This window comes from Podarcis cretensis, assembly GCF_951804945.1.
Source record: "Podarcis cretensis genome assembly, chromosome: 6".
NCBI classification, from domain to species: Eukaryota; Metazoa; Chordata; class Lepidosauria; order Squamata; family Lacertidae; genus Podarcis; species Podarcis cretensis.
This window is the reverse complement of record NC_137175.1, coordinates 52502499-52521734: the sequence shown is the minus strand read 5'-3', so window position 1 is coordinate 52521734 and position 19236 is coordinate 52502499. Positions and strand designations below refer to the sequence as shown.

The 19236-nt window shown below is 42.0% G+C and overlaps 1 protein-coding gene across 1 annotated transcript in view; it reads left to right on the top strand.

Annotated features, from left to right (window-relative positions):
- Nucleotides 1-11302: 11302 nt before the first annotated feature.
- ERI3 (ERI1 exoribonuclease family member 3) overlaps nucleotides 11303-19236 on the top strand; it is a 200039-nt gene continuing 192105 nt past the window's right edge. The window contains exon 1 of the mRNA XM_079980539.1: nucleotides 11303-11325. The gene's annotated coding sequence lies outside the window, so the exon portion shown is untranslated. The remainder of the gene's footprint in view (nucleotides 11326-19236) is intronic.

Below are 19236 nucleotides of genomic sequence, written 5' to 3'. Positions count from 1 at the left end.
ACAGCTAATGCTTCCCTGAGAGTGTTCATGCGCTGGGCTGGCCATTGCCACCCAGAGCGGGTTGTCGCTCCTTCCCCAGTCCGTGATAGGAGTTTGCCTGGGCTGAGCCAAACCTGTTTCCTGCAGCAGTAGCTTCCACGTGTGTAAATGTTTGAAGTTCTCAATTTCTGTCTGACCACCACCCCGCTGTAGGAAAGGTCCCTGCAGCAAGGGTGACTAGGCCCAGAAGCAGAGCCTGTGAGAAATGCAGGAAGAGACCTGCTGAGCGACCCCTAGTGTTCAGAGAAGGCAATCCCTATCTGAGCATCCCTGAGAATAAACACTAGACACAGAGAAAACAGTCCTAATGGAGGCCTTTCCGGAAATCAGAGTGCACAGTTCCTTGGTTCCTTCATGGGAGGCGGTGGTAGGGGAGACTTTCTGAGGTGCCATATGGGGAAAGAGGGTGAGTTTGGCCTCTCAGCAACACAGGGATTCCTTGATATACAGTGGTACCTCAGGTTAAGTACTTAATTCGTTCTGGAGGTCTGTTCTTAACCTGAAACTGTTCTTAACCTGAAGCACCACTTTAGCTAATAGGGCCTCCTGCTGTTGCTGCGCCGCCAGAGCCTGTTTTCTGTTCTTATCCTGAAGCAAAGTTCTTAACCTGAAGCACTATTTCTGGGTTAGCGGAGTATGTAACCTGAAGTGTATGTAACCTGAAGCGTATGTAACCCGATGTACCACTGTAATCAGCATCTATTGGATAGCAATCTGTGAAATCCCAAAGGCAGCTACATGGAAATAATAGTGCCCACTGCAAGTGTGGTTGGTTGGTTGGGGGGGCAGGAGTGAGGTTCATGAGGGTGTGCTTTTTTTGTGCTGGCATGGCAGCCAAGTATAATTCTTTGCTTTCCACCCCTCCTCTCACATCATGGTGATAGAAAGGAAGCACATCCAGAGCGGCTCCAGTGTTACCTTGAGGGTCTCCTGTGGAGAAGGCTGCCTAGGCCTTAATCTTGTCTCCGGTTGCAGCACAGCTCCTGCTGCTGCTGCTGCTGTTGTGGTTGTTGTTCCAGTTGTTGCTGTGTGGTTCTGTTCGTCTTTTGGTTGTGAAAATCATGTTGCTATTCAACCTAGCAGACCCTTCCCCCCCTGCAGCACCTCTCCTCCGGCCTGGGCACTACTTAACCCCTCCTGCTGTCCTAACAGAACTTGAGACAACGCTACCTGAAGGACCAACTTCTGCTGGTAAGAGAAAGAACAGAAAAGAGAGCTTTTGGAGGTATCGGTGAAAAACAAGCAGTGGGCCTGGCCGGAATGTTTTTTAATAAGGTTGTCCCTGGTGTCATGAGGCCTCTCTTAGACATATTTTCTGGGGATTTCTGGCTGTGCATCGTTCACAGGTTTATTTGAGGTGACTTTCTGCCTATTGAGGTGGACAGCAGCATGTTACTCTGAATGTAAAGAGAAAGACATAAATAGCAATGAAGAAAGAGGGTAATAAGAAAAATATTAAACTGCACAGTGGAAATCCCAGGAGGATTACTATTGCAATAACTGACCTCCAATATAGTGCCATTTATTTCATGCCATGGCAGGTTTATAGGTGCTTGTAGGGCTGCAGACGAACACCAATTTGCCACTGCAGTTTGTTTTGATAACTGAAACTTTCAATAAATCTGTATTAAAATCAAAGAGAAAATTAAATAGACCCAAGTTGGTGGCATGAGGGATAAGGTAGCACATTACTACACTGGCCTACTCAGTCAGGGACATCTGTCTCTTAGTTCAGTTGCAGGTCACAACAGTAATGATTGTTTGAGATCCAGGGAACATCCCTGAATGGCAGGCATCCAGCAATGCTGCACAATGCAAAAGGAAGACCTGTCTGCTTTTTCAACAGTACAAATGGTGATGATATTATTGTTGTTGTTGTTGTTGTTGTTGTTACATATATATTCATCCCAAAGGAGCCTAGGGTAGTAAACAAGTAATAACACAATAAATGCATCTTACAAACAATTCCAATTGAAGTAGAGACTGGGAAAATTCTCTACCTAAAAGGTGTGGGATAACCATCCTCATATAACCAATGTGCTGAAGTCTAATTAATGCATGAAGCGGTTAATATCATACAGTAAGCTGACCTGCCAGACTTGGCTATGTCCACTTCTCCTCACCTTAGGAGGAACTAGGTAATCAAACCTTTCTTTCTCCCCAGTCTAACTGCGAAACTCAGTGTGTGAAGAAGTTTGAGCCAGTTGTTCCAGCTCAGTTCACACAGCGCTCTCTCTCCCTTGAGTTTCTATACCAATAATTTAGAAACTTTCAACACTTTGTAAGTAAGCTATGTTTTACTGCATGTGCAACTATTTCTGAATAACATGAATCTGACCTTTGTAGAGTTTGTAAGTAAACCATTTTTTAACTTACAAAACATGGTCTTTTCCTATGCTGAGGGAAGAAGGAAACTTTGGAAAGAAACTTTAAAAAGGGATATTTTAGAAATCACTATAAAGTATCTATTTTAAAGGTCTAAAAGTCTATATTTCTCATGTTTTACTTTGTTGCATATTTTGTGACTTAAAATCTCTGCTGGGATTGTCCCAAATGTGGCTCTCTGATTGTGGAATGCTTTCCCCAGGGAGTCTCACCTGGCACCTTTGCTACATATCTGTAGGTACCAGGCAAAAACATTCCTCTTCTCCCAGGCCTTTAGCTAATTAAACAATCTGGTCTTTTAAACTAGGGCGGGGGAGGGGGTATTGCTTTTGTTACATTGTGTATCTTTGTGCTTTTATATTGTAAACTGTCCTATGATCCTCGGTTGAAGGGTGGTATAGAAAATGAATGAATGAACGAATAAATTAATGAATGGCATCCAGGAAAACACACACACACACACACACACACACACACACACACACACACACGTGTTGAAAGAGATAAGTCTTTCATAGGCACAATACAACAGAGAATGCACCTAATATTTAAGGGGTGGGAATTCCAAAGGGTGTGTGCCACAATACTAAAGGCTCAGTTCCTTTATTATGCAGAATGGACCTTCTGTTAATATGGTACAGTATAAGCAGGAGGCCATCACTTACAGAGTGCAGTGATTGGCTGGATATATAAGGGGTGAGATGATCTTTCAGGTATCCTAGTCCCAAACTGTATAGGACTTTATGCATCAAAACAAGCCGTACAGCTATTTAGCAGCCAGTGGAATTCTTCCAACAGCGGGGTAACATGTTGGTGATATTCTGTCCCAGCAAGCCGTCAAGGCACCACACAACTACAGCTTCCAGACTAACCTCAATAATATTACAGTAATCCAACCCAGAGGTTATCAGCACACTGACAACAGTGGTCAGGCTATCGTTAGCAAAAAGTGTTCCTCCTGCCCCGGCCAGTTTCCACCTGAGCCACATCAGAAGGCAACCTCCAGATGATACGATGAATGGATACAGCTCAGTTCTAAAGGACAGAGTTTTGCTTTTTCTGTGAGGAACTTCCAAGGGACTGAAACAGTAGTCTCTTTCATTCCCCCCCCCCCCCCCCGCTCCAGATCACAGATCTCACTTTAGAAGGATTGCAAGGACTATCACCTTCCTACCAACTCAACAGCAGGAGATATGGTTAGTCAGAAAATGAGAAGTTGAAGTATAGAAAAGTACATTGGCAAATGAATGCATGGCCAATCTGCGTTGATAGGGGCCACACTGTCCCTGGCCCTGGGCCATAGTGTAGAGGCTAGAAGGTAATTTTGCTGAAGAATCAGATTCCTTCAAGGCTGATCAGGCTCTACCATAAAATCAGCACCACAATTGGTACTTTTCAGTTGTGGAACACATGTGCTCAGGCACAAAAATAAATATAACATTAAAGTGTGTAACTCTCCAATCACATTATTCATTTTCCACTGCTTTTGAGAGCAGCTTTGGTTAAGATTTAATATTTTGGCTAAAATTTGCCACATATTGATTCAAGATGGTGAGGTCCACCAAGGCTAGATAAAACCCCTCTAATCCACTATCCCCTGGTTGGCCATCCCTGAAATAATGGAGCAATTTATTCATATTGTCATTCCCTGCTACCTCCCTCCCTATCCTTCCCTCTCCGTGCAGAACCAGTAACATTGAATAAACCATATATGGAGACACCTCCCTTGTTAGGACAATGGCTGGTCTACTCAGGGTGTTAACCATGTGACTTCTTCAAGCCCTGTTTCTTGAAATGTTGAGAGCAAAATTGTAATAGCAAATTTAAGGCCTTTATACAAACAATAAAAACAGACGTACAATTAATATTTCATAAATGACTGTCCTCCTCTGACGGAAGCTGTATGCATCTGAATGCCAGTTGCTAGGAATCACAAGTGGGGATAGAGTTGCGGCTCTCAGATCCCTCTTTTGGTCTTTGCAAAGGCATCTGGTTGACCACTGTGAGAACAGGATGCTGAACTAGATGAGTCATTGGTCAGATCTAGCAAGCTCTCCTTATGTTCTTATGACTCTGTCACACCACAATGAAAGCCTTATTTAAAAATAATAATCAGTAGGTGCCTAAATATAATGATACTGGGTGTCTGTCTAATTTTAGCTGAGAATTGATTCCAGGGTGGTGGAGCTGCAACACTAAAAAGCTCAGTTTCAAGTACAAACTAAGTGCATCTCTGGGGCATGTTGTACTCTTCTCATCTGATAAGTTGCCAAGCAGGGACACATTTATTACACAGATTTATTTATTTCATAAAATTTATATACTGCTTGATTCTAGAAAGAAAACAAAAACAACCTCAGACTAGTTTACAAAATATATGGGGTGAGGCAGTCACTTAGGTAACTTGGTCCAATTTTGTATTTTGCTTTTTTTCTGCTTCCCAAGATCTCCAAGAGGAGGGCCTTCTAGTTTTGAACCAAACTTTACAAGATAAATTAATTAGCCCTGGGGAAGGTCCCAACCAAATCTCCCCATATCTATGATTTGAGATAATCATGCTTCTGGCTGGCCAACAATTATGCTTTGTGTTGCACAAGAAGGGTGCTCTTGAGAAGCCTTTAGCCGTGGAGTAAAAATGTAAAGGCAACATAATCCACATATGACAAAAATAAGCAATACAGCTATTTTGTGTATGATATTGTTAGGCATACCTTGATGTTATTATATCTCTGGAATCCCTTCATAGACTAAAGAGCTCTTTTAGATGAGCTGGTAAACTTAACATAACCTGACTGAGGTTGACTTAGTACAGAATTAGCCTAGCCAGTTTCAATTCTGACACAAAATAGATGCCATATTTTTACCACATATTTAAATCTATCTAACTATTCCCTGTTGTGATTTTGAGAATGTAACTCAGGATGGGAAAATGAGAAGGTGGCTCTTATGGGATACACTTTTGTTTGTTATGACTGCTACATCTAGTTTTAAAAAGGAGCTGAACTGATGTGAAGTCCATGCATCTTTTCTTGATTATTCAAAGAAGATTTCCAGTCTCACAATAGCCCTTCTACATACAGTATTATTCAGGTAACAAGGAAAAAAAGGTGTGCTGAGGCTTATAGGTATCTAGGCTGAAACCATTAGATTACATAGAAATAGTACTGATTAAAAATAAAATAAAGTTTATTCAGCAGAGAAAGGAAAAGTCAGGCATATCTGAAAATAAAAGAAACAAAAAACACATTCTCAGTTATAAAATCTGTTTAGACATTTTCCTTGGACAGGACAATATTTTTGCAGCCTGATCCTTTGGACGCTTACTTGGAAGTAAGTCCCTCTGTGTTCAGTGGAGCATAGGATTGAAGCCTCAGAGTCACAAAGCAGCCTTTTTACCAAATGCATGAGTTCTAGAGAGAAAAATCTAATATCTGCCCTTGTTAAGTCTAAGTAAAAACTTGGATTAGTTACTCCTCAATGCACTTCCATCACCCTTTTGTACTCAGATTCAGTGTGGTTAAAGAATGGTAGATGTTGATCTTTCAGTGCATAATTATGGATGTAGAAAATATTATAATCTCTTTTCATGATTGAATATGGAACCAGGGAGTGGTGTACATATGGCATTGCTCTCACTCGCAACCTTCAGGCTCCGAGCAACCTGACCCATTTTTCCTTTTTTACGCGTTTACCTACAGCAACTCATATGAGATGAACTATGGATTTAGTGGAACCTACTTAGTTACTCTAAAACTATCATCCTCATCCTGATTGTCTTTGTTACCCATTTAAGGTGTATTTCACTTTGCTGAATATTTCATATTGACCGCCATTTCAGAATAATAACAAGAAGAACATAAAATAAATCAGTTCTCCCCTCTCTCCATTTACAATCTAACCTGATGACGTTATGGAGAACTCAAAGGCTTGCACATTATTTTGCAATATTTTGATCAGTCTAATTAAGGTATTGGCCTAATATGGACTTTTCCATTTTTCATGCTACAGCCATTCTCAGGGGTATTGGACAGATCTGTGGGATTGCATCTTCTTTCTAACATCAACACATAGAAAACACCTTTACTCTGTGACAGTTATTACTGATGTCACTTCTCATAATATCTTGTTGGAAATTAAAGCAGCAGAAAAACTGAGGAGAGAAAATAGGCAATAAATATCTTCAAAGTAATGTCTCTAAGCCAAACGCATTGCAGTTAAAGGCATGGTTGCAAGAAACAACAAGAATATAAAAATGTTCACTGTGAATATTAGTATTCCCTCCAAGATGGTTAATTAGTCCCACTGGCAAAGTTAGGAACTTAAGGATTTGGTCCGACACATTATTAACTTGTTAAACAGAACATAGCATAATATAATATTTCTCCTTATGGGTATTACAGACATCATCACAATATTTGTACTCAGCCAAAGTGATTGTGCTGGCATACAGAAATTGTTTTCAGAAACAAGACGGTTGTGTAATCCATTCTGGCTGATGCTGAAGCTCTTGAAGAGCTCTAAGTTTAATTCTCCATGGGATAGTACTAAATTTGGTGGGGGACCTATGGCAGACCACCCTGGCCTGAGGCAATGGCAGCCATCGGTTGCAATTTCCCGTGCTTCCTAAATCCCATCCCAATTTCCCAGCATAGGACCAAAACTGCCAAAGAGCATACAAAGCTCTTTCAAGTTATTCCATCTCTTTCCCTGCTTTTCACCCTCCCACTGACTTGAGTGCTGTTAAAATACGAGATCTTGCCCTTATTCTGCCAAATTATATTACCTCTTGAACATATAACTTTATCTGTTGTAACCCTTACGCATAATTTTAATTAAGCTGCTTTAAAACAAAGCCTTTTCTACAAGAGGACTCCCCCCGCACCCAATCTGGCACAGTTCCTGTGCTTTTAACAGCTTTTCTTGATATAGGACCCACCACAAATCCTTCTTTAAGAGGCCTCAGATAGTGGAGGACGGTTGCTCCATACTCTATTTTTCATCCAGAAGAGCCATAGTTGGCTCTTTGGTCTTCAGTTCCTCATAACAGCTCTGGCCAATCCCTATGAAACCTCTCTTGAGAGGGCCAAATCCCATGTAATAATCAGAGGTCCTCCAGGATTCCAAGAGAAATAAAATGCATCCAGATATTTTGTTCTACAGTCCTACAAACTATAGTTTGGAAGATAAAGAATTACCTGAGAGATTGTTCAAACCACAGTGTGCAGCAAAATGTTTGACAAATCAGGAAGTTCTATTAATCAAAGCAATGTGAGGGAAGAAGAGAGCACCTGCCCATAAGGTTCATTCCTAATCCTCAAACCAAACCATTGATCAGAGAATTAGATGTCTTCCAATACATAGGATGCACTGACAGTGCCTATGACTGACTGCCTGGTCAGCCCTGCCCAAATTTAATTCAGTTTGCCTGTTCCTCTTTAGCCCTTCCTGGTATGACACAGGTTGTAACTAAAGATACTACTGCACCTAGCATGGAGATAACAGGAGTGGGCCAAAGATAGTAACCAGACAGTCAGGAATCATAGGTTCAAGCCAAGTTGAGAATAAAATCAAAGGTGATTACCGTACATGGAAAATGTAGATGAGAGGTTAGGCTCTGCAAAATAGATGCCAGAAATAGAACCAAGAAAATATAAGAATCAGGAATAAGAAAGTGCACAGTGTTAAAGTAGTGAAGCAGTAAAACAGAATTAGCACAAACTCGTATTATGCTATTCAGTACTCTGCTGAACTACTGTTTGGCATATTGCTTTTAACAATATTTTACTGTGTTGAAATGATTATTATATTTTAAGTAGTTTTATTGGGGGGAGTTTGAATTGTGTACCACCTTGAGCTCCTTGGAGGAAAAGGTGGTACTGTATACAGTACTATTTTTCTGGAAAAAGAAGTGTATAAGGGAACACCTCCCTTGTTCTCTTATAATGGCAATATGAGCCATCTATGAGGTGTCAGAACTGAGTTCCAGTGAATTGCAGCTGAAAAAAGTCCTGGTGGTATATAAATGTAATAAATAAATAAATAACTATGTAAACTGCCCTGGGAATAATTTTATTTTGAAAGGCGTTATGTATATTTTTAACCCACATTTTTCCTTTCTGACGTCTGTTCTCCTTGCTACATTCAGATGTGGAAGAGGGGGAAAGAAGATGTTACTGAAAGATATGCTTCTACATTAGAGGCTGCATCCAGTGCTAGTCCTGATCAGAGTAGACCCAATTAAGTCAATAAGCATGATCATATTAGATCCACTAATGGGTCTTCTCCAAGCAGAATGTAGTTGGATATATTGCTGGTGCTGAGGGGAGCACCAGACCAGAAGAATGCATCTGTCACCATCTTCATTCCTCTGGGCTGGAATGTAGAGTCACAAGCTGAAGCAATGTCAGGAGTCCAGAGGCACTGTGAGGGAATTAAGATAGTAGTGATGGTTTAGGCACAGGTCCCTTAAATGACTGAAGGTGTAAACAAATACATTTGAATGAGAACAGTGGGCCTTGTGGGATGCGGGGATGCTGGGGCCACAGCGTTGGCCTGATGGTGCCACACACTGATACTGGACATAGCAGAACACTAGACCATGCCAGGAACTTTGCTACCAGCATTAACCCTCTTTATTCCTCTGGGTCTATGTGTGTACAGAGAGACAGAAAGGGAGTTGAGTTTTGCTGGAGATAACAATGAGACCCTTTATTTCTCAATGCCATTCTGTCTTCTTTTTTTGTGTGTGTGTCAAACATAATGAGGCGAGAGGTAAGCTCCATTTCTTACTTTTCTGTCTATATTATGTTATGGGTTCCCCTCTCTGCATCATAACATATTTCTACAGCAGTTTCTTCCTACCCAAGTCCCTTTGTCCCTACTGAAATTCATTCTGTTAGTTTGGGCCCAGTTCTACAATCTCTTAAGATCATCTTGAATCCTGATTCTGTCTTCAATGGCATTGTGGGTTAATACTATTCCAGTATAGTGTCCTGATCAAGGGAAATAATAGTTCTGCTCTATTCTGCTTTGGTCAGACCACACCTGGAGTACCGTGTCCAGTTCTGGTCACAACAGTTTAAGAAGGATATTGACAAGCTGGAGCATGTGCAGAGGGCAACTAAGATTATAAAGGGCTTAGAAACTAAGCCTCATGAGGAGTGGTTGAGGAAGTTGGATATGTTTAGCCTGGGTAAGAAAGACTGAGAGGAGGTGTGATAGCCATCTTCAAATATCTAAGGGCTATCACAGGGAGCAAGCTTGTTTCTCCCTCCTCTGGAGGGTAGGACCCAAACCAGTGAAATCAAGTTATAAGAAAGGAGATCAAGACTAAAGATCAAGAAGAACTTTCTCACAGTAAGAGCTATTCAGCAGTGGAAGAGACTCCCTCTGGAGGGGGTGGACTCCATCAATGGAGCTTTTTAAGCAGATGTTGGATGGCCATCTGTCATGTATGATCTAGTTGAGGTTCCTGCATTGCAGGGGGTTGGACTAGATGACCCTTGGGCTCGCTTCCAACTCTGCAATGCTATGATTCTTTGAGCCTACAGAGTTTCAGATGCTGTGGTTGATTTACTGTTGTGTTCTACCCTGTTGGAGTATAGGGTTGCTATTTAAGGCTGCAATTTTCTGAGAATAAGCCCCATTTGGGTTACCTCTGAGTAGACATGTCTATATTGGCACTATCCAATGAGATTGGGGGTTATTTGGTAATTTTGCTATTTTAGATTATTTTGATTTATGTGTTGTATTTAGTGTGTGTGTGTGTGTGTGTGTGTGTGTGTCCCATTGATATGCTGGTTGCCTCTTTGGGAGCCTTTGGGCCACAAAACAGGACAAAAATAAATAATAGTATAACATAATACTACTGTATTAGATTGCAATCCTAACTTCGCTTACTGGAGAGTAAACCCTATTGAATTTAACAGGATTTACTTCTCAGTAGACATAATTAGGATTGCAGTCTTAAAAACTAGGTTAGACACATCTTCAATGGGTAGCCACAAAAAACTCTTGCCTCTCACCTTCCATTAAAAATGGGAACGTATCCTACATATGTTTTATATTTTCCTCTTACTTATTAAGTAGTAAAAGGGATGTATTGCTCAACAGTTTTAAACTGTTAACATGTTACTAGACTGAAAAGTTATAAAAAAGGTAGATAATAAAGAGGCATTAAATATAAAGGTGTGTAAATACAAAATCACTGACACATGGGGATGAGCTATTGTCTTATCTAAAAGGGTGCTATCCCAAGGAGAACAAGATTTGACAATTCATTTAAAACTCTTGGTTTATCCCCTCTTAAAATTAAACTTTATTATATACATACTTTATGTTTGCATTACATAAAACTTTTAAAGTTAATATTTAAAGTACAAAAATATAAAACTTCTAAGAAAATTCACTAGCATATATTTAAATACACATAACACACCTTTAAAGACTATTAACCCAATTCTAAATATGCTTACTTTTGTGAGGCTTTCCCCAATAAAGAGAAATGTCCTGCAACGAGAAGTCTGAATTAAAACAAAGTGCTTGGAATCTAAAATTCAAAAGATTTGCTGAAGCCAAATCTGAGCGCACATAATGATATGAAACCCGTGTGTTAAAAGCAGTTTCCGTGCCATAACTTTAATCTCCATTCCAAGGGTTCCTGCCTTCTCTGGAAGGGCGAGCTCCGGGATGCTTCCAGCCACACACATCTCCGCCTCCCCGCTTTGCTGAAAGGTCTGAAAACTACATTTCCCACGACGCCACAGGAGAGAGCGGCGCGCGGCAAACTTGGTGTACGCATGTCCGAATCCGGGAATCCCGCCCCTTAGGGCGGGAACCGCAGTTGTGGTTGGTTGCTACGGCTGCCGCTTAGAGTGAGTTCGAGGGTCAGAGGGCGCGAAGGTGAGTGGTTGCTGTTGGGGACTCGTGGTGCTGAGGGATGGGGGTGGCCGGGGCCGTCCTGGGGGGCGGGGGTGTCGGGTGTCGCTAGATAGGGAGATACCTAAGGGGCGTGGAGCTGAGGGGCGTGTTGGATGGGGCTTTAAGGGCCCGCTTGGGCCCTACGGCCAGGGTTGGGGGAGCTGAGCAGGCGGCATTGGGCGGCAGAGCTCGGCCTGGAGCGACGGGCTGAGGGGGATCTCACCGAGTATTTGGATCAAGGGACGCCGGTGCCCCTGTCAGCGCGGGCGGGACGCGCTTGGGAAACGGAGTTATCAAGATCGAGTGGGGGGGATGGGCTGAGGTAGATGCAAGGGAGAACCCAGTAAGGCCTGGCTGGCAAAGGTGCATTGGGGGGTGCTGGGCCTGTGCTAGCCGGTGTGTGCTCGCGTGCCATTGAGCATAGAGGAATTTGCATAGGAGACTGCGAACACGGAGTAGCAATGCCGTGGTTTGCGGGGAGGGGGCTGGATGCCTTTGGTGCAGTATTTCCCCCCTGTGCCTAGGATCTTCTTGTAGTGTTGAGACACGAGGGTATATCGGATCTAGAAGGCAGACTGCATTGGGCCAAGGGTTGGAAGCAAGGGGTTTTGGTTTAATTGGGTTATAGGTTGTTCCTATACTGCACAAAGGATCTAGCTCAGCCTTTCTCAACCTTGGGTCCCCAGATGTTGCTGGACTACAACTCCTTTGATCCCTGACCACTGGTCTTGCTGTCTAAGGATGATGGGAGTTGTAGTACCACATCATTTTGTGGATCCAAGGTTGAGAAAAGCTGGAGTTGGAAGAGTGAGGCAAGAGAGGTGTGCCAGTGTAGCATTAAGACTTGGGTCAGAAGTGATGCTGCTATGTTTGGGTTATGTCAGGTATGGATGCATTGAGAATTGAGATCTGGTAGAGACCAAGCCAGAATCTAAGGCAATGGACTGTAGTGACAGGAGGAATTGGGGTGATGGGTAGACTGGGGTTGTTAATTAAATTATTTCTTTTTAAATATTTAAGGGTTGTATTTGATACAGCTGCAGGTGTTCCATGGAATTCTAGAGTTGGAAAAAACTAACCATTTAATCTATATTCACACACATGCATAAACTTTACCAGTAACTGAGGAATAGAAGCATGGATGGGTGGTAAATATTAAAATATATAAAAGTGGGTATGTGGACTTTGGGGGAGTATACTTTTGGGGAAACACAAGGACAAGGAGCCTACCACTGCACATTTAGGCTGCAATCTTAAACCATTTACCAGGAATTCAATCCCGTTGAATTGAGTGAGATGTCTTTCTGAGTAAAACATTGTTGGGAGGATCACTCTGTCAGTACTTGCCTTCACAGTGTACACTGTTTACCACATTTCCATTTATAAGAATCTCACATAGAAAGGCATGTACAGTGGTACCTCGGGTTACAGATGCTTCAGGTTACAGACGCTTCAGGTTACAGACTCCGCTAACCCAGAAATAGTACCTCGGGTTAAGAACTTTTCTTCAGCATGAGAACAGAAATCCATTAGCTATCTTTCTCTTGCTGCCGCCGCAGTGCAATTTCTGTTCTCATGCTGAAGCAAAGTTCTTAACCCGAGGTACCACTGTATTGATATATTGATGGAGAGGTGTGAGTTAGCATTCTTTCTAGCTTGCCATGATTATTGAATTAGATTTCTCTGCTATACCATTGCCAGGCTTGTGTGATGTTGCCTCTAGTTCAGTGGCTTCCAGAGTTTGTTTCCACATTAATTTGTTTGCTGAAGAATATCTTTGTGTGTTGTAGAGTACAGTGGTACCTCGGATTAAGAACTTAATTCGTTCTGGAGGTCCGTTCTTAACCTGAAACTATTCTTAACCTGAAGCACCACTTTAGCTAATGGGGCCTCCCACTGCTGCTGCTGCTGCTGCTGCTGCTGCTGCACGATTTCTGTTCTCATCCTGAAGCAAAGTTCTTAACCCGAGGTACTATTTCTGGGTTAGCAGAGCCTGTAACCTGAAGTGTCGGTAACCTGAACTGTCGGTAACCCGAGGTACCACTGTAGCTGAATTGTGTGTTTAGTCACACACTTTGTGTGTGGTGTTGGATAATCTAGTTGGGCCTTACAATCATTCTACACGAACTAAGAACACACTCCAGAATGCGCCAACACTTAATAAACAGTTGTGGCTATACTGTGCTTCAGGAAAGCTTAGCTTTCATTATTGATTTTGTCATTGGGAATTTATGAAAAGTTTCGGGGATCTCTACAGCACAATTTGAAATCTACACAGGTTTGTCTTGAGGATCTAGCAGAGACATGGTTAACTGAATTGTACTTTATCTCAAATGGGATAGTGGGTGGCTAGGAGGAGGAGTTTTGTTAGGGAGTTTCTGAAAATAGTTGCCTTGTAAGACATTTTTCTATTTTTGTAGTGTTACTTAAAACATTTTTTGTAGTCCTTTTTAATGCTCAGGACACTTGTATGTAAGTTTGGCATGTGAGATTTTGCTCATTATATTGTTTGAAAAATAATCGATGTGCCAAAAGTTGTTAAGTGAATGGCTCACTGAGGAGTGGTAAGAAAACCTGTGGTTTCAGATATGCTCCTGAAGCTAAGTTGATTTTTTAAATAAAGTTTTTAACCTGATTCTTCAGTTATAGGATGGAATATTTACTTACATATTCTATTGCTTTACAGTAGGTCAGTTCTACATTTCCTGCATATAAAATGTTCAGTGAACATTTTGACCATAATGATTCACTTATTCAGAAGATGGCTCATGGGTGCCAGTAGGGTTTTCTGTTCCTAGTACACTGCATGTTATTTAGTCCCTCCACCTTACTGGCAAGAGGCCATTGATTTCCATAAAATTTGCATGTTTATCATAGGCAAACCAGTGACCACTTTGCAGGTGGTACAGAGGAGCCAAATAAATTAGGGGCCACATACAAGCGCTAAGATGTCTGACAGAATGCCATTAGTTGAGGCTTTCCCCACAATTGTATTTCCACACTAGAATTTCTGCCTGCCACACAGCTGTTAAATGCACAGATGCCCTGCTATTCCTCTATACTAACTCTAAACCAGGGTAGTTAGCAATTTTTGCCCATAGCCATATGTAGGATTGTACCATATAATGGAAGTTACTGGAATCTGAAGTGTATAACTAGATGTAGAAACCTGTTTTAGTACTGTAAAAAGAAAATAAATGTGATCAGCTAGGAATATCCATATAGGTTTACCAAGCTGATAGAATAACAATGTTGGACCTCTTCTCTAACCACTCCCCCCCCCCCCCCCCGTGCAACTGAATCCTGTTCCAATACCTCTTTTGGATGAAGGATTTCACATTTGGGTTTATTCCTTAAAAGAACATTTTAATGCCTAGCTTCATTTTGGCTCTATTAATTATGGTACACACATAGTTGCTTTGATGTAGGGAGTTTTGTCTGCATCAAGAGACAAAATATAAATTGTGCACGGTTCCAGTATTTTGTGTTGGGGTAACATAAGGTGTGCAGGTGAAATTTGGCTCACCAGTCCTCCCCATTTGGCCTATGAGACTATTTTGGGCAAGCCATATTTACATTTATATGACATACATTTATATGAATTTGTTTGTTTATTTATTTATGTATGTATTTGTTTAGTATACCTTAGATATCAGGGCAGTTTCACAATGTAAAAATATAAGATAAAAAACACAAAATACATAATAAAACGAGAACAACTTCCTCCCCACAAACCAGTAGCCCCCCCCAAAAAAAACACATTTAAAAGGCCGTAGAATATTAATCAGCCCAAAGCCTGGTTGAAGAGGAATATTTTTGCCTGGCACCTAAAGGTGTATAATGACGGTGTCTGCCAAACCTCTCTGGGGAAAGCATTCCACCAGCAAGGCAGCCACTGCAGGAAAGGCCCATTCTCGTGTTGTCACCCTGCAGACCTCTTATGGAGGAGGCATATGGAGAAGGGCCTCAGATGATGATTGCAGTGTCTGGGTAGGTTCATATGGATAGAGGCAGTCCTTGAGGTATTGCTGTCCTGAGCTGACTGACAGGTATGCTGATTGTCGGGCAGTTCAGAAGCTCTGTGCAAAGTGCTTCGCAAGCCCAGTGCTTGGGAAGCACTGAGCACAGCCTGTGGCAGTGGAGGAAGATAAAGATCTGGTCTTCTGGGCCAAAAAAGTTCTGCACCCTGCAGTTAAGGATAGCACCTGTGGATTTCACTCAGTGTTCAAAATTCACCATGTGCATTTTGCACCTGACTATTGGCCACTTGCGACCAAGTGAAGATGCCCAGGGACCAGGATGGTGCCTGACATCTCCACCATCCTTGGATCTTGACTGTTTTCACACACAACACATTCTGTAGAATTGTATCTCTTATATTTTATCTGTACAATCAGATTGAATTTTAAGGAACCAAAAAGTCATATTGAAAAATACGACTTTTGAACTGCCTGGCCTGAAAATGGCAATAGACATTCCATTTTGGTGACTGTAATCCTGGTTTAAGGAGCCATTTGGCGCCTAGCTTATATATATGAGTTTCTAACACTGGTTTCACTGAATCTTCATTAGATACAGTAAGATAGTTTGGTCGCTAGAGCATGAGACTTAACTAGGCTTGACTCAAGGGTTGAAAAAGATTCCTTGCTCCTGCACTAACCTATGTTTAGTGTGACATCCATGAGCCTAGACTTCTGGGTTCCTGCTCTCTCTCCTTCTTTTAATTAAACCTTCCAAACAGAACAAATGGAGGTTAATCTTAATTGTGGCTAGTTTCAAGTAAACCAGCTTCAGGAAATTTGGTTTGAAGTTAGCGTCTCTGAAACTAGCCATAGTTAAGAATGACCACAATTGGTTGGGTACAAATTTCATAATAAGATATGGTTATTCAAAAATAGAAGTGAAAGCTTTTGAAGTTCTCCTCAGAACGTCCTGTACATGTGGGAAGGAGGCAATGTGCAAAACTGAGAGGAGGCTAGGCTTGTTCATGTCTCACAAAACCAGTTTAACTGCATTCAGTCATCATACTAATGAGTACATTTTTCAAATACACTCAAGATGTGTTTTAAGTATAAACTGGACTGTAGGCTTTATGGGTTCAGAATACTATTGGCATCTGCCTATCCTGAAAGACAGTGGAGTGCACCTTTGGGGGTGAAGTCAAACCTCTGGGTTAGCAGCACCGAAGTGACCTCTCTGGGGCACAAGCCTGGGCAGTGTGTATGGAGGTCCTGGGCTGCCTAGACAACAAAACCCCCCTCTTGGCCTCACTGATGTGGACCAAAGGAAAGCAGAGCAATACATTTGACACCAGCTTGGCTGAAGGAGTTGCCAGAAGAAGGCATACAAGGTGCCATCCAACCCTCTTAAGGATTCCACTTTGGATTTGTGTAGGGTTCACTCCTCAGTCTTTTCTTTTGCAAGGCAGAGGTGGATTAGGATCAGAGTTTTCTTTCTCCTAGATGGGCTACCTTCCTAGGTTTATGAGCCCCATCTGCCCCTCACTTCCCTCTACAGCACATGCAGAAACCACCTTCTTGACTGTTGGACCCACTATTGGTCTCGTCTGCTCAATCTGCCAGAGACTGTCTTTGCATGCAGGGGAAGACCCTAACTCATTGGGAGTTTGAGACCCATCGACTACCCTCACCTTGCTTAGCTGGCCAGTCAAAGCCCTTTCCTGGAGTGTGGCTGCTGTCATATGCTGACAGCTTCTAGGAGCCACAGTTGAGTGCAGGGTGGGGACCAAAGTTGGAGAAACTACCCCAGAAGGAGCACAACATGTCCTCCACCAGAGGTATTACACCATACACCCTAGCATATAAATGAAGCTGATTTAATCCTTCCTGACAGACTGAGTCTCTATCTTAATTTTCACCATAGGTTAGTTATCCTAACAGAGGCACACTTGTTCCTGCCACAAGGAGAAAGCGGGAGAGGACGTTATGGCACCATGGTCATACATCCATTTGTTCCATAACCCTCTGTTCTTTTCCTTCTTTCTCTGATTTTTTTTAAAAAAAACATATTCTGAACACTTCTGAACAAATCTGTGTCCAGGGCAGCTGTTTACCAGCTCCATCTGGTACGTAGGCTGAGACCCTATCTGCCTGCGGACTGTCTCGCCAGAGTGGTGCATGCTCTGGTTATCTCCCGCTTGGACTACTGCAATGCACTCTACGTGGGGCTACCTTTGAAGGTGACTCGGAAACTACAACTAATCCAGAATGCGGCAGTTAGACTGGTGACTGGGAGCGGCCGCTGAGACCATATAACACCGGTCTTGAAAGACCTACATTGGCTCCCAGTATGTTTCCGAGCACAATTCAAAGTGTTGGTGCTGACCTTTAAAGCCCTAAACGGCCTCGGTCCAGTATACCTGAAGGAGCGTCTCCACCCCCATCATTCTGCCTGGACGCTGAGGTCCAGCGCCGAGGGCCTTCTGGCGGTTCCCTCATTGCGAGAAGCAAAGCTACAGGGAACCAGGCAGAGGGCCTTCTCGGTAGTGGCGCCCACCCTGTGGAACGCCCTTCCAGCAGATGTCAAAGCGATAAACAACTACCTGACATTCAGAAGACATCTTAAGGCAGCCCTGTTCAGGGAAGTTTTTAACGTGTGATTTTACTGTATTTTTGGTTTTTATGGAAGCCGCCCAGAGTGGCTGGGAAGGCCCAGCCAGATGGGCGGGATATAAATAATAAATTATTATTATTATTATTATTATTATTATTATTATTATTATTATTAGAGTTCTGAAAGCACCACAACATTCTGATTTTAATGTTTTAATATATACATTTTTTCCTCGATGGTGGTGATGAAGCCCCTTTTATAGGTGGAGCTAATATGATGTACATATTAGAAATTTTATAGAGATTTAAAGAAGTTGAATTGTGGTGGAGGGAAGCTGCGGGTGGGTGGGGGGAGTAATATGCAATAAGTATGTTTTCGATGTTTTTGAACTTTTTTCCAATTTCTTTTTCTTCTTTTCGTTTGGTGTTCTGTTTTTGCTTTATTATTTAAATAAAAATTTTAAAAAAGGAAAAAAGCAATTTGAATGGAGATTAGTGGAAGTGGACTTGGGCTTCATTTATTGCTTTCCTACTGTGACAGTGTTGCCAGTGTAGAAATGTAGGTACATGTCCCTCTGAAAGTGCTAGGTGAAGTGAAAGGCTTACCCCTGAGAAGGCTGTTATGGCCTTATATCCCTACAAAGTGAATGCTGGTTTTTCCATTGCATACATGGACTTTTTCTGGCATAGGATGCTTCCAGCTCTTGGCATACCAGTGCAAGCTTTTGCAACTGGTTGGTTTGCGTGTGCATCACAAACTGCCCTCAGGCTGAGACCCAGAATCTTTTAATGGGTGGGTTATCTCATGTATAAAGCAACAGTTTAGAGGTTGTACACACTACAGTGCAAATATGATCTTGTATTATGGGGATGGAATGAAGGTGCTGCTTTTGGATTGGCGTATATTTTGAAGATGCAATATGCTGCCTCATTGGACTTAATGGTGACAGGACCAAAAAGAAGAAAAGGGCATATAACCTTAGTAAATTACACAAAAGAACAACAACCTTGCAGCACTTGGCTACAGAATGATGCCAACAAACGCCAATGATTGACTGTTGTATGAATTTATCTGGGTTGGTGTGGTTTTTTGTTGAAAACCAGCTATTGGAATTATCTGTCTCATTTATGCCCATGCATGGGTTTGATTTGTTTTAATTACACTTGCCTGTAAAATTTAAATATTAGTATTATGCACAAAGATCCCATAAAACGAAGATTCATAGGCTAACACGTCTCACTGCAAAAATTAGTTGCATGCCTGAGTATCATTCATTGCTTGTTTGTTCTTTGTAACTGCAAGGCAGGCATTAAGCATTTC